Source organism: Ziziphus jujuba, chromosome 7 (assembly GCF_031755915.1).
Source record: "Ziziphus jujuba cultivar Dongzao chromosome 7, ASM3175591v1".
In the NCBI taxonomy this organism is placed as follows: Eukaryota; Viridiplantae; Streptophyta; class Magnoliopsida; order Rosales; family Rhamnaceae; genus Ziziphus; species Ziziphus jujuba.
In genome coordinates this window covers 28,467,545-28,484,235 of record NC_083385.1, presented here as the reverse complement: position 1 = coordinate 28,484,235, position 16,691 = coordinate 28,467,545, and positions in this window count along the sequence as shown.

Below are 16,691 nucleotides of genomic sequence, written 5' to 3'. Positions count from 1 at the left end.
ATTTTGAGGATAAATTTTTTATAAAGGGGGAAGATTGTAACATCCCGTCCCGAAGTACATTGGAAATTTTTCTCACATTGACCGAGGTTGATCGGGTTTGACCACCGTTGACTGAGAAGGATCAAAATTTGACTTTTTGATCTAGATGAAATTTCTCTTTGATTGGGGTACCATTGCAAAGTATGCATCGACTCGAGTCCATAGACTAGTAGCACGTTGAAAAAGGAGCTACAGTTTGAAAGATATGGGTAAAACAAGTTGAGGTCCGAACTGTCCAAGGGGTGCCAGAGTTGACTTTTTATTCGTGGAAAGTTGAATTTTGACTCATGCACGGTTATGAAGTATTCGTCGATATGTATATATATATATATATATACACATATGTGTTTTATATAAATTGTTATTGAAGTGCTGCCACTATGGAAATTATTATAGTAAGGTAGGAGGGATAAGCTGACACCATATAGGAGTGTAACTTTGTACAGCTAAATTTTGTGGTAAGTCCTTCCCTTATGGGAGATACAGTCGGATTTTCCATTGGAATGTTCAGTGGTATTTACTTGGGATCAGGGCTTGTCCAGGGTCCCGGTGAGAGGTTTTGGACGGGCCTTGACAATTACCCCTCCTCTTGAGTTAGTTCTCAATTTTGATGGCCACATGTAGCATCTTTTCCAACTCCACATATTGTTGTAATTCCACTTGGTTAGCAATATCTCTATATAAGCCTCCGAAAAACAGCGCCATTGTTGCCTCAACGTCCTCATTCATGCTCAACCTCATCATGAGCATCTCCATCACCTTGTATTAGTCTTCCGCCAACCTACTTATGATAAAGATTGTAGTCTTTGATGTGACATCTTATGGTAATGGCTTGGTACAAATCTCTTCTTTGTGGCTCCTTTCATTTGTCACCAAGTGGTTATTAGCTCATCACCAACTCTTCTTTGGGTACCTTGCTCATTATTCCACTATTGTAATGCATAATGTCCAAAATCAAAAGTAGCCAACTTAACCTTTTTAGCCTCCGAATAGTTATGACAATCGAAGATGACCTCCATTTGTTCTTCTCATTCTAAGTAAGTCTCTGGATCACTCTTTTCCAAAAATGGTGGTATGTTGACTTTAATATTTTTGAGGTCATCATCTTCATCTCAAGTTTTTCTTCCATGGTTTTGCCTCCTTGGAGTGCAAAAATATCTTTGAATTCCTCCTCAAGGTTATCTTCAAAGTTTTCTCATTCAAATTCCTCCCTACAATGTCCGTGGCCTCCTTGACGTCATCCATGGCCTCCATATGGTTTATGCCTTGGGTTTGGTCCTCTTTGTGAATGTTCAAATCTGTCCATCCTTTGATCAAGTTGATTAAAGCAATTATTCATCTTTTGTAATTGTTCCAAAATTGTCATCATGTCGGTAGGTGATCCTGTTGCTTTAGATTCTCCTTTGAATCCCATGGATTCGTCTTCAAGGTCTCTTAATGATTCTTCTCCTCTTCTTATTCTTGAATATGTCATGCTAGTGAAATAATACAAGAAAACCTCATCAAATTCACTTCCTCACATGTATCACTCAAATAAGATCTCGACAATCGTGTTTGCACACTAGTTTCAGCTTTTAGCCCTCTTTTAAGCTCACATTCTCTTGCCTTTTTTTACTTAAAAAATTATCTCAAAGTTCTATTAAAACACACTTAAAAAATCAATTAGATCATAAGTATGTTCTAATTAAATTTATCAATAAAACACAGAACAAGTAGCAAGCAATTTTCAAGTGAATTGATAAAACCTAGTCGGCTTTACTAAACAAATAAAAAGGAAACTTAACAGGGCAAATTTCAAAATTAGCAAGAGAATAAACCAAAATATTAAGGACAAAAAATTTAGAGATCAAATTTAGAAAAGTGCTCAATCAATTAACACGAATGAAAATTGGAATAAAGTGTGAGATAGTTGTTGGTTGTAGTTCTTGTAATTAAGCCTTTGTATCAAATTCTTAACCAATTTTAATCCAATCAATTTAGCATTCAAAATTAAAAATATGCAGCAGCCAATATTAAACAATAATTCAACAATTGCAATTGAGTTTCCCGAAAAACAAACAATCTCGAATATCAATCTATCACAGCCAGCCTTTGCACAATTTTTTTAAAATTTTTGGCCCCCTTTTTATGTTCTTTTTTTCTTTTTTCTTTTTTTTTTTTGATCAGCAACTGAATAACACTAACACAAAGCCCAGAAGTACAATCACCAAAAAAAATGCAACTCCAATTCCAACAAAAGTGTCAAACCCGATTTTATCACAAATTGCACACTTCTAGGGTTTATGCAATATGCTTTTAAATTCCTCTTATTATTATTATTTTTTTTTTGAATGTATGTGATAGCAATCTGCCTGTAGCCATAGGACCTACGACTTGCTAAGGTGCTAATCCTGTGCAATTGAAGACAGGACCAATTAATAGGGCACAAGCTGAGAGATTTAAAGACAATGTTGGCCGAATTTTACCCTAATGTTTCTAGGGTTTTTGTGAATTTAGCCTATTTAACGGCTTATTTTTCAATAAAAAAGCAGCTTAGATTATTATTCAAAAACTATTGTGGGAAAAAAATTCTTTTTGTTCTCTTTGAACACCTAAAACATCGAATAGAGACTCAGTGTTTTAATTTCACTTATCAATAGGACATCCATCACCTATTGTGGCATCTTCATCATATACCAAAGTTTATAATCACAAGTTGATTAGGATTTAAGTTGACCATTAGAGCCTAAACTTAATTTCGATCTGGGCTAGTATAATACGGGTTTAGAAGCAAGTTGACCTAGTTTTGTATCATTTGGTATCAGAGTCGAATTTTTTTCATGTTGATCTATCTTATTTGATTTGTTTTGTTTTATGTTATTCTGTAATTTTAACATTAGTTTAAGGTTTTTTTTTACTCATACACGTTTAGCATTAAAAAAATAAAAATTCCTAGCCGAATTAGGTTTTACTGTTTTAGCTGAATTTTTTGCTTTCTAGTTTGTTGGTTGTTTTGCATACTAGTTTTTAGTAATTTGGTTCATTGTTGATTTTTATTTGTTGTTTTTAATCTTAATTAGTTGCATTGTTACATAAAAGAAAAAGGAGGATTTTGAGAACATATTGCATAAAACCTAAAACTTTTGCAATTTGTTTTTATTTGAAAGTGTGGATCGGGTTTGATAAAATTTTGGCATTGGAATTGACCATTAGCGTCTAGTTTTGAAAGATTGAAAATTGAGCTTGTATCTTGTGGAATTTCAATTGAGAATTGTTGGAATTGATGTTTGTTCATTCAATATTACAGCTGGATATTTGAATTTTGAGTGCTTATGTAACAGCCCAGACTACCCGCATTTGAATATTGTCCGCTTTGGCACTGAGGAATCCTCTTACAACCCAACCCTTACGGATTTAAAATGTGTTCACAAGGAAAAGGTATTCACTGCCTTATAAGGTATGATTCGTTTCCTTTTCCAATGGATGTAGGACTTCACAGCTTAAATTGATTATATTAAAATTGATAAAAGGATTTGATATAAAGACCTAAATTATGAGAACTACAACCAACAACTATTTCATATTTTATTCCAATTTGTTGTTCTTGTCATTGATTAAATTCTTTTCTAAATTTTATCCTTGAATTTTGGTCCTTAATATTTTGGTTTATTCTTTATTGAATTTGAAATTTGCCTTGTTAATTTTCCTTGTGCTTGGTTAGAAAGCCAAGATGTAGGCATTAACAATACACTCGGCAATTGCTTGTTTTGTTGCTGTTTTATTGATAAGTTTAATTAGGACATACTCATGATCTAATTGTAGGTTTGAGTGTGTTTTAATAGAACTTTGAGATAATTTTTGACTGGAAAAAGGCAAGAGAGTATGAGTCTAAAAGATGGTCAAAAGCCGAAACTAGTGTGGAAATACGAGTGAACGAGACCTTTTTGAGTGAAGGTGAGGGAGTGCATTTAGTGAGGTTCTTTGCATTATCTTCTTTAACATGGTAGATTTAAGAATGAGAAGAGGAGGAGACTCATTAAGAAATCTAGAGCAATGGGAAGTGGCAGAGAACCTATCGACATGTTGGCAATTTTGGAACAACTTCAAAGCATAAATGCTCACTTTGATCAACTTGATCAAAGAATAGATAGATTTGGGAATTCACAAGGTGGGCCGAACCCAAAGATGGACTTACATGGAGGCCGTGGTTGAGGTTGAGGAAGCTACGAACATTTTAGGGAAGAATTCGAAGGAGGTAGCTTTGGAGACAACCTCGAGGAAGAGTATAAGGACATATTTGCACTCCAAGGAAGAAAAAAACCGAGGAAGGTAAGCTTGAGATAAAGATGGTGACCTTGGCAACATTAAGGTCAATATACCACCATTTTTAGGTCAAAGAGATCCGAAAGCTTACCTAGAATGGGAAGAATGCATGGAGATGATTTTTGATTGCCATAATTATTTTTGGGTGAAGAAGGTAAAGTTAGCTACTTTGAAATTTGGACATTATGCACTTAAATGGTGGAATAATGGGCAAGATACCTAAAGGAGAGTCGCCGCGACACAAATTTTTTTTTTTTTTTTGAATATATGAATACAATTATTTAAGATCAAAACAACTAAGAAAAATCGATAATAAACTAAATTACCAAAAACAACCAACAAACTAGGAAACAAAAAATACAGTAAAACTAGGAAAGCCTAATTTAACTAGGAATGAGTTTTATTATTATTATTTTTTAATAATATGCAAAATGTGTATGAGATGGATGCAACCTTAACCTAATGCTGCTAAAATTACAGATTAACACAAAACAAAATAAAATAAATAGAGATAGATCAAACCTTAACAAAATTTGGCTCTGATACCAAATGATACGAACCTAGATCGACACGGACCTAACCCGTATTATATTAGTCCGGATCTCAATTAAGTTTAGATTTTAGTAGAATGATCTCAACCCCTAACCAACTGGTGATTAGAAACTTTGGTATAATGAAGACGCCACAATAGGTGATGGATATCCTATTGATAAGTCAAAATTAAAACATTCATTCTCCAATATTGTTTTAGATGTTCAAAGAGAACAAAGAGAAATTCAATCTCACAATTAATTTTCTATAAAATATTCAAACTGCATTCTTATTGAAAAATAACCCTTAAATAGGTTCAAGACATGAAACAAAAAACCCTAAAAAGATAGGACAAAACCGGCCAATAGGATTAGGAAACCAAGTTGGCAAAATTTTCTCTCTTATTTCCTAATTTAATTTTGATTAATTAATTCCTTTATTTTGAATTAGGAATTAATTAATTTACAATGAAAATAATAAAATAATAACTTTTCTAATTTGATTTTTCCAGCCAATGAATAAATAGAAACCAAATAAAATATTAATTTCCTAAATCAAAAAGTAGAAATCAAATTAGGAAAGTAAATACAGTAAAGCTAGCGACAAAATACAATAAAACTAGCGAAACTCCCTTCTATGCGCACAAGCCTTTTTTGATTGCCTTTGAAGCTGCCTCGACTTGATTCCATGACCTATTACAGTAAATCCATGAAGTGTTGGAACCGTTTCTTGCTGCCCAAAGTCCATATTTGCGCGAAAACAGCTCGCGGGGCCCGTGTCGGTCTCCACCACTTGGATGCTTAAAACGGATCTTGTATCTTTGGGTATGGATAAGCCCTTTTGAGAATTAATCACTACCTATATAAGGGCAGCCAGGTTGTCCTTAAACCTCTTAGCTTGAACCTTAGTGATTAGCCCGGTCTTCATCCGTATCGGGTCAGCACCCCAGTGGGTACTCGGTTGTACGGGCATGGGCAGGTTCTCATCACAATTCCCTTGGACCTGGTCTTAAAGTCAGACAATTTGGATGAAGATATACCAGCCTTTCATCAGGTCAAAATAGCATTACCCGATTTGGAAGCAGACAATTTTTGGAATTCAAATTCTCACCAACCTTTACCATCTTTATACACTTACATGTGCAGCTGGTATTTGAACATTTTGTTTTTAAATTTTGTGTGGAAAATGTGTAATTTTTTAATTTTAAAGACTTCTATTTGGTCTCACACACCTGACATGTGTGAGCCAAGTTTTGTATCTATATATGCAACAAATGAATGAGAAGAAAAATCAATTATTATGCTGTCTAGTTTGTGTGGCCTACTCTTAGCATCTTCTTTTGTTCTTCATCATCTTCTTCTTCCTTCCAAACAAAAGCCCTAAAAAACCTCAATACCACCATACAAAAACAAACATAAAATCACCTAAACACCGAACTACAAACCAGATTAAGGATTCTGCACAAGACTAACACCTTATGTATAACACTCTTGGCCAAGTGAAGTCAAAACTACCCTAAACTCCAACATAACGTTGAATTTTGAAATTCCAAAAAAAATATGGTCGAGCAAGAATCTGTCATTCTCTCGCTTAAGAGAACATGAAGATATTTCTATGAATGGCTTGCTCTTTACCTTATGTTAGTGCTCTATGTAGGGGAAATGTTTTATCAAGTGGTGGCTGCAATGGTATATGTTTGTGCATTGAAGAGACTATTTTTACATGCTTTTTGGCTTTGTTCTAATGTAAGAAGATTTGGCACAGGTGGAGTTAATTAATGCTTTTCAAGATGTTTCTGTTTTTAGTTTCGCTAACTTATGTTTTTTGGCTCTTGATGTTTTAAGTAATTTTCATATGGAGATATTCACTTTTTTATGTTACGCATTATGGAGTAGAAGGAATAGATTCATTCATGAGCAAAAGTTGAGATCTACTTTGCTATTACTAGATGTTGTGGCTAGCTTACATATTGAATTCTGCCAAGCTATGGAGAGATGATATGCTAAGTTCCCTATGCATTGTGATGTAAGACGGGTACACCCATGTGAATGTTTGATGCAGTGCATTTAGTATTAAAATATATGGAACGCATTGAATATCATAAATGTAGATTACTGCTGGTGCCCTTATTGGCCTTTCGGAAAATGTGGGATTTTGGCAATCATTTAGGGTAATTTGATGGGAAACGATGCCATGAATCGAACTCACCGTCAAAGCCGGTGATAGATAGGGTAGCATACTGGAATTTCATCATTAAGGGCTCCAAAAAGTCAAAATTACTATTTCTGGAAATATTTTGACTCGCAGAAATCTCATCCTATGAATGTTCAATTTGAGTTTCATCAATTGCTCGTGAATTATGAGACAGTGGTCTTTGTTTTTATTTCCAATTCAGCAAACTTTCGTCTTTTTTAGCAAATTTCGTATGTAATGTAATTTTAATAATTATAAAGGCACTAAGGTTTCTTGTAGCCTCTACTATTTAAGTTTTATTTTGTTGATAAGGAGATGATTGATTAATAAATTTCAGAGATTATTCTCTCTTTTAAAAAAAAAGAAAAAGAAATTCTTGACGTGCGTGAATCAACAAGACTTGAATTACAGTTGCTCGTTTTTTATTAACTCTCGTCAAGGTTGTCTTAAAATCAATGTGGATGGTGCTATATCTGCAGTAGATATGGTGGCTGGTGTGGGAGTGATAATTTAGGATTGGTGTGAACAGGTGTGAGCATCTTCGGCGAAACCTTTCCAACAATTTGTTACTCCATTGTTTATTGAATTGTTGGTCATACGTAAAGCATTGGATTTTTGCATTCAATTGGGATTTTTTAGTGGTGAAGTTGTGTCAGATTGTCACCAAGCTATTCATTTGATTAATGATCCTAACAGCTATTTGTGCATTGAGTATTTTCTGGAAAAGGATATCAAGCTGATGTTGTGTTTAAGTTCTCAATTTGTTTGTCATTATGTTTCTTGGGGTACTAATTGAGCTGGTCATGTTTTGGCTCCACATTCTTTATCGTTATCATCTAGTCAATCTCGGAGAGAGGACGCACCTTCTTGCTTGCTCTCCACAATCCCGGATGAGATGTATTCTTGTTCTTCTTAGTAAAATTTTTTTTATATAAAAAAAAAAAAAAGAAAATTGGTGGAGGAATTATTTTTTTATTTTTTATTTAATAGGATCTTCTTTTTCGTTTAATGACTTTTAAATAGAAGAGACGCCTCTTTAATTAATGGACGAGCTTTTGTAGGATGAATTTGCCACTCTGTAATTCTTCCATATAAGGTTCGCTTTGTACTATTAATGCGGTGTTATATTTGCACCCGAAAATAAATAAATAAATAGATAATCACCAATAGTTATTAGAGGTTAAAAAATATTAATATATATTCTTTTGAAATTAAACATATTAATAGATGAGATGCGGTTAGGTTAGTAAGAGATTGTATGCAACAATTACATATAGGTGACATATTATAACAAATTAAATTAACCATTTATTATAAAACATTCAATATTATATACATATATATATATATATATTTATATATATACATATTTGAAAAAAGAAAAAAAAAAAAGGAGATGATTTTATTAAATCAAAGTAGCAATAAACATATCGTCTTGAATAAAGTTAGAGAGCGAAGAAGGACCCTCTTCCATCCAAAATTCGTAATCTCCTAAATCTAAAGCATAATGGGCAAGCTCCTGTCCTACCCTAGTAGCCTCTCGCTTAGTAAGAGAAGAAGAAAATTGTAAATTAGTAGCTAGCAAACCCTTAATCTGATCAACCAGAAACTAATTTACATGTTAGGACCCATATAAAATTCTTTACTACAATCTTAGACAAATCCTGATTCTGGAAAAACACCACCGAATCTCCCAACGGAAAATTCAACAGTATCTCCTCTAAGGGTAGAACTTACCACAATTTCTATGCACTGAAAACACACTTCTATATGCACCACCTTATTCCTCCCACTTTACTACAAAATATTACCACAAATTTCAGCACTTCAAAAATTAACAGAGAACCAGTGCACAATTAAATAAATAAACATCCAAACAGTATACAAAGTATTATTAGTACAATTGAATATAAAATTTAATACAAGATAGAAATGAAAGGAAAAGCCTTTTGGTCTTCGACAACGAACCAAGATGCCGATTTCACCCCCATACGATCAATGTCGACTAACCTGGTCGAAGGGAACGGAATTTAAAAATATGAGATGCTAATCAGCTCAGTGAGTAACTCAATCTACTACAAAATAATAATAATAATAATAAAAAGGTAAATAACTTAATTAATTGATTAATAAGAAATAAGTAAATAAATAATAGGTAGTTAAAAATAATATTTTCCCTCAAAACCCTCACGATTCACTAAGTTTGAATAGTTTCCTTTTAAAAACATTTTCACAAAACCCAATGTTTTATGCTCCAAAAATCAAGAAATAATTAATTTAATAAAAATTTAAATAATCCAAGTACGAATAAAATATAATAAAATAAATTTAGAATACTTGCATTAAAGAAATATAACATAAAAGTGAAATTTAATATATAATTTGTAACATTTGATTTACTAAACTAAAATAGACAATGTCAAAAACATAATTTAAATAATTACAAACAATCACGTAAAATAAGTGGTAAAAATATATTATAAAATTCATTTTGAAATATTCAATCAATCTATATAATAAAAATATGGCAAGATGCATTTTAAAAACATTATTTTAAAATAAGTGACATAAAATATGAATAATTATATTTTAGAAAATACTAATTGGAAATAGGTGATAAAACAAATTAAATACATTTAATTTAAATACGATTTTAAAACTTGAGGATTTGAAATTTATATCAGATAATTAATACTTGATGCACCACACTATATACCAGTGATGCCCTATGATACCTAGCGTCCCGAGCACCGTCTGGCAGGAGGTTAAAGAGAGAAACTTGCGTACCATTGCTTCAGCATCCCGACAGCACCACTGCTTAAACCGTCAACCCGACCATAGAGGGGGTGGCTTATGGCCAATATCAAACTTGTCTGCCCTCGGTCCGATGGCAACTCATGGGAGACATTATAACTTGCACGCTCATCCACATACACAGTACAGAACACCAGTACTGTATGAGTGTGTCTAAATAAATAGCCATATTATTCTAAAAATATAATAATTTTTCCAAAACTCACCTTGGGAATCATACCATTTTTCAAATTCACAATCCCACATTTTTTTCTTTAATATCTCCAGCATAAAACCATCAATAATAAATACAAATAACTTTTCCCAATCATAAAATTAATCAAATAATATTTCAAGTGCAAAATATATATTTTGAAAGCACCATAATTTAAACCAATATTTTTCTTGAAATCTTTAAAATCAAATCATGCCAAAAATATTATTAAAACCACATGAAATTCATATATTCTTAAAATAATGTAAAGGCATTTGTTATGCATTATAAAATCAACACCAAACTCAAAAATAATTAATTAAAAACCTTAAACCATAATTCCTTTAAAATCCTAAATACATTTTTCGCAACAACACATATATTAAAACCATCATAAATTGGCATTGTAAACTTAAATGGAAATTTCTTCAAATATTAAACATATATTAAAATTCACATGAAAGCGTTTCTAATTACACAATATTCCAACAATAAAATTTAACAATTATTCACAAAATCTCATATCCATAAAATTCTTGAAATCAATATATATATATATATATATATTTTTTTTTAATTTTGGCATCAAAATTCCAAATATAAATTTACTAAATATTCAACTCATAAAACATATTCTTCAAATAACCAATTAACACAAAATATATATATTTTAAAATCCCAAAATAATTTTGAAGGTGGGTCACTCACCTTGAGCACGCAATCCAATCAAGATCCTCCATAGGATCAATTCTACAGCTCACACGTGCTCTTAGAACAACAATATTACACAGGATTAAATAAATTAATATTTTATTTTGGTAAATAATACCCGATATCCGGGAGCTTACACAAACGGTATCCAAAATTCGCAAATAAGGTATCAACGGAAAGCTAAGGGGACGAGGATCACATTACTGACCTCCGTTGGGCTCAACTCGATCGGAGGTGGCCGGAAAGTGGACGGAAGATTTCGGCCGAATTTCCCCTTCTTCTATCCCACAAACGGCTCAGAATTTAGGCAAATGGAGGTTAGTTTCGGAACCAGGGGGTTGAAATCTAAGGGAAAGGACCAGTCTCACGGTCGAAAACCACCGAAAAAGGGGTCAGCCAGAGGACCGCCGGTCGCCGATTTTGGACCGTCGATCCCGGCGCGTCCGCCAACCAAATGGCCTGAAAATTGGCCGCCAACATCGCCTCACCATGGGCTCTCAAGCCCACCGGTGCGTGTTGCCTTCCAGCCATTGAAACCCAGCCAAAATGACCCGTCAAAGAGAGAGGGGTAGAGAGTCAAAGGAGAGAGCGGGGGAGAGAGCGAGATAAGTCACTGTGTGTGTTTTGCTGGTGTTTGTCGGGCTCCCGGAAGAAGAAGGAGAAGGGAAAGAAAGGAAAAGAAAAGAAAAGAAAAGTATTTTTCCCACGTGGGGAAAGGGAAGGAAAGGAAGAAAAAAGAAAAAAAGAAAAAGAAAAAATAAATAAATATTAAAATGATAAAATAATAATATATAAAATAAAAACAAAATAATATAATATAGTATTTTCTTATTGCTGACATGTGTCACTTCTAAAATATTACACATGGTGCATCCCACTTGGTGACATGTGGCACAATTATTCACATTTTTAAAAAATAATATTGAAATAGCATTGTATTTGAAAAATTTTGTAGGTCTATAACTTTTTAACGAAATGTCCAAACCAGACGTGCTACTACTCTATGAACTCGTGACAATGTGTACTTCACAGCAATACTTCGGTCAACGTGAAATTTCATCGGGAGCAAAAAGTCAACATTTGACCCCTTTGGTCAACAACGGTCAAACCCGGACAACCTTGATCAAATTTGAAAAATTTCCGATGTACTTCGAGATGGGGTATTATATTACAATTAAAATAGACAACGAGCATGTGATTAAAGCTATTACATTCTGAGAGCCACCTATACATTTATTATTATTATATAAAATATTATTAAATATTTTTTATATGAAATTATCATCATCATCATAGTTATAAACAAATAATGTATAATATGATTTCCTTCAAAATATATATATATATATATATATAATAGGACAATATTGTAATATCTGAATATGAAAAGATTAAACACATTAGTGTTCAACATCAAGAAAAGTACAACTCTTATACAATATAATATATGGTCATAAAATACAATCCATTCCTCTCGTTCACACATAAAAAAAAATTATAATAATAAATAAATAAATAAATACACTCCAATAAAAATCAAAATGAAAATAAAAATAAAGATAGTAGAACACAATCCAGCAGAATAAAAGAGCCTAAGATGCTTGCTTAATCCTCAGTAAGATGTTGGATGCATTGTTAAACCTAAGCCTTCGACAGGCACGAGGGTGGGGGTTTGATATGTAGCAAAACAAACGTAAGGTCCAAATTACTCAAAACCTACTTTAATTTTGTAGTATGTGTGAATACAAAAAGATTAGCAAATGAGAATTGAATGCCAAGAAAAACACAACTCTTCAAATTATAGTACAATATAATCATATATATTGTCATACATTAATGCAATACAATCTTGTCAGGCCAAAGAGACAAAAAAAAAAAAAAAATTAAATGTTTGCAATCAAGACAGAAGTTCTAATAAGAAGACTTGGATAGATATCTATAAACCAAGTCCTCTTATTAGGACTTCTATCAAGATTACAAAATATATGCACAGTCCATGCAAACCATATAAGGTGTATAATATTGATATATTGCAATATATAATTTACAAAACTGATCCAATGTACAACAAACTAGGTTCGAGACCAATCTTTTTTGGTAACATATAATTTAATTTTCAATACAATGATCAGAACCTTGATTTAAATTCTATTCATTCCATTTAATATAAGTTTAAAAGACAAAAATATAAGTTTGAATTAATATAGTTGTTTACATATTTTTTTATTGGTGAAATCTAATTCCATTAAAAACTTAAATTAATATTAATATATTTTTTTTAAAAAAATAATATTAATATTATTTATGGCGAATAAGATTTACAAAAACATGCATGATATATGACGCATGATATCCTTTCACGCTATGTAATTAAAGGCTTTAATTCAACCAAATTTTGTGGAGCAAAGATATTTAATTCAATTCCATAGATATTATTTTTTTGGTCAATATTACGCAGTATATAAATTGATCAATTTGAGATGCCCCAATTAATTAGTATTTTTAATTAGCAAAGCACATCATGGTGTTAAAAATAAATTATATACATATAAATGCAATTCATATATTTGAAGTATCATTTAGATATCACACATAATGATTTATATATGGTATTTACATATAAAACATTTAAAATAAGTATATCTCAATGCCTAAAAACCATGGGAAAATAAAGAAATAAATAACCAAACCATTTGTGGATCTTATAAAAACGATACGTTTGAGAATGATTCATTAAATCAGGGTGTTTTGAAATCTTGTGTACCAAAATGTAACACTACGTCCCGAAGTACACCGGAAATTTCTCAAATTTGACCACGGTTGACCGGGTTTGACTGTCATTGACCAAGAAGGGGTCAAATGTCGACTTTTTACTCCTGATGAAATTTCACATTGACCAAGGTACCGTTAAAAAGTATACGTTGTCACGAGTTCATAGACTAGTAGCACGTTGAAAAGAAGCTACGGTTTGAAAGTTATGAGCAAAACAAGTTGAGGTCCAAACTGTCCAAGGGGTGCCAGAGTTGACTTTTGTTCATGCAAAGTTGAGCTTTGACTCATGCATGGTTGTGAAGTACTCGTCGATATGAGTTCATAGACTAGCGGCACGCTTAAATTGGACATCTGGTTAAAAAGTTATGGACCTGCAAAATTTTCAAATACAGTATTATTTTAATATTATTTTTAAATACGTGAACAGTGTGCCACGTATGACTTATTAAAGGGTGCCATGTGTCACAATGGTGAGATTCCACATGTCAATAATGATTAAATACCATATTATTTTATTATTATTCTATACAATAATATTATTTTAATATTATTTTATATAATTGTTTATTTATTTTCTTTTTCTTTTTCTTTTTTTTCTTCTCCCTCATGGGGGAAAATACCCGCCTCTCTCCTCTCTTGAAGCTTCTTCCTCTTCCTCTCTTCCTCCACGTGGTTCCTCCCCTTGCGTTGCCGTTGCTCACCTTGGGAAATTGCCATAAATCTGACCGGTGTGAGCCTCACCGGTATGTTTAACCGACGACCCATGACAGTGGCAACACTGTGGTGCTCGCCATCGACGGAACGGTCGGAGACGCGCCGGAAAACTCCATAACAGCAGGAGGTGAGCTCCATTTCAATTTGCAGGATTTTGACCGTTTCCAACCAAATTTTTGATCCTATTCCCCAAATTCGAGCATCCTGAAGCTCATGGTGGGCTCCGTTTGCCTCAATTCAAGCTCCTTCATGGCGTACAAAGCAGGGGCAAGTTGGTAGCGGGTTCCGACGAAATTTCTTGTCACCGTCGGTAGTTTCAAGTTAATCGAAGGTTAGAATTGTATTCTCCGTATCTTTAGCTTCGCATTGATATCTCGTTTGTAAATTATGGATGTGTATTTGAGAGGTTGTTATTTTTGATTAAATTATTAAATTAAATATGAAAAATGGAGATTTAAATTAAATTGTATATTATACATATATATGTGTGTGTGTTTTTCTGTATACATGTGTATGGGAATATTGGTAAATATATGCATATATATATATATATATACATGTGCGGTAATGTATATAAATACATGGTGATATGTGAATATGTATTGAGATGTGTGAATGAGTATATATATATATATATATGTATAAGTATGTATTGTTGAAGCCTTCGATTATGCATATCAAAATGTATTTATACATATGTATCTGGATATTGCGCTTGTTAAATTGTTTGTTAAAAGTTTTACCATGTATATATAATTAAATGTGTGAAAATGTACATATATATATGTGAATATATACGTAGATATCTATGGATGACTTATAATAAACTGTATTGCTATATCTCTAATGTATTTCTATATCTTTACTTGTATGTGAAATTGTATGTGGCCTTGATGATAATTTTGGTATATTTGATAAAAGCATATGAATTGGATTATATTTTATCTAAATTTAATATTTTATAATATTATGAAATTTATAGTTTTTTTTAGATGCACCCATACACGTACCGGTGTTCTGTACTGTATATGTGATTATGATAAGCACGCAAGTTGTAATGTCTCCCTTGAGTTGCCATCGGACCAAGGGCATGCAAGTTTGATATTGGCCATAAGCCGCCCCCCCTTCATGGCCGGGATAACGGTTTAAGCAGCGGTGCTATCGGGACGCCAAAGCGACCGTATGCAAGTTTCTTTCTTTAACCTCTTGTCAGTCGGTGCTCAAAACGCTGGGTACCTTCGGGCACCACTGTATATGGTATGGTGCATCAAGTATTTTTTATATGTTCGTACATATATTTGTATGTTATATTATTTGATATTATACTGTATATACTGCACCATACGGAGGCGGCGAACCAATGTGGTCCATGTAGAGCTAGCCTCATAACCATGTTACCTACGAGTCTAGGGGATCGGACAGCCAATATAGGCAACCACCCTGGTTTGTATTGGTAGCAAAGTGCCGACGACAGCTGGAATCATGGATCATGTAGCATGTTAGAAGGTATCGTACTTATCTCCATTACGAGCGTGCATATTTCATTTTATGCTATGGATTTTAAGATATGATTTATGTATTTATGTTATGTTATCTATTTGTGATTTAATTTCTTACTAATATTCTTAATCGATGTTATTATATTCTTATTACTATTAATTGTATTTAACTATTTATTTAATCATTATTGTCACTGTTATCGGGATTGTTATTATTATTTATAATGATTATTTTTATTGTAATTCCAATTTCTGTTATTATCATTATTATAATTATAGTTGTTATTATTGTTATTATCAATGGTATTTATTAACAAAGCTATTATTAAGTATTATCGCAGTTGTTATTCTTAGTTATTGAGATTTTAGTAAATAATATTGATTATTATTTTTATTTTTATTTTTATTTTTATTAACACTATTATGAGATCTTTAATATTAATTTTGTTATTGTTTTTATTATTATTACTATCATATGGTACCTTCGGATAAGTATCACAGCCTACGGGCAAGAAAGATAGCCATCGGGCAAGTATAATAATCCTCGAACAAGTGGTAGCCTTTGGGTAGGTGAGATAGCCCTTGGGCAGGTATGGTTATGTGGTAGCCTTTGGATAGGTGATCGCTCTCGGGCATGTATGGGAATATGATAGCCCTCAGGCAAGTTACATTAATACATGTATGGGAATATAATAGCCCTCAGGCAAGTTACATTAATACCATTATCATTAAAACGTTTGTTATAGTTTTTTTTTTTTTTTTATTGTTAATGTGATGCTGTTTTACCTTTCTTTCTATGTTACGCATTGGCATATTTGTAAAATGATATTTGAATTGTATTTGACATGTGCAGCACTAAGTGGGTGGTGTGGGCGGATGAGAATCTATGATGGTATATTTTAATTGGTTATTTACTAAATTAA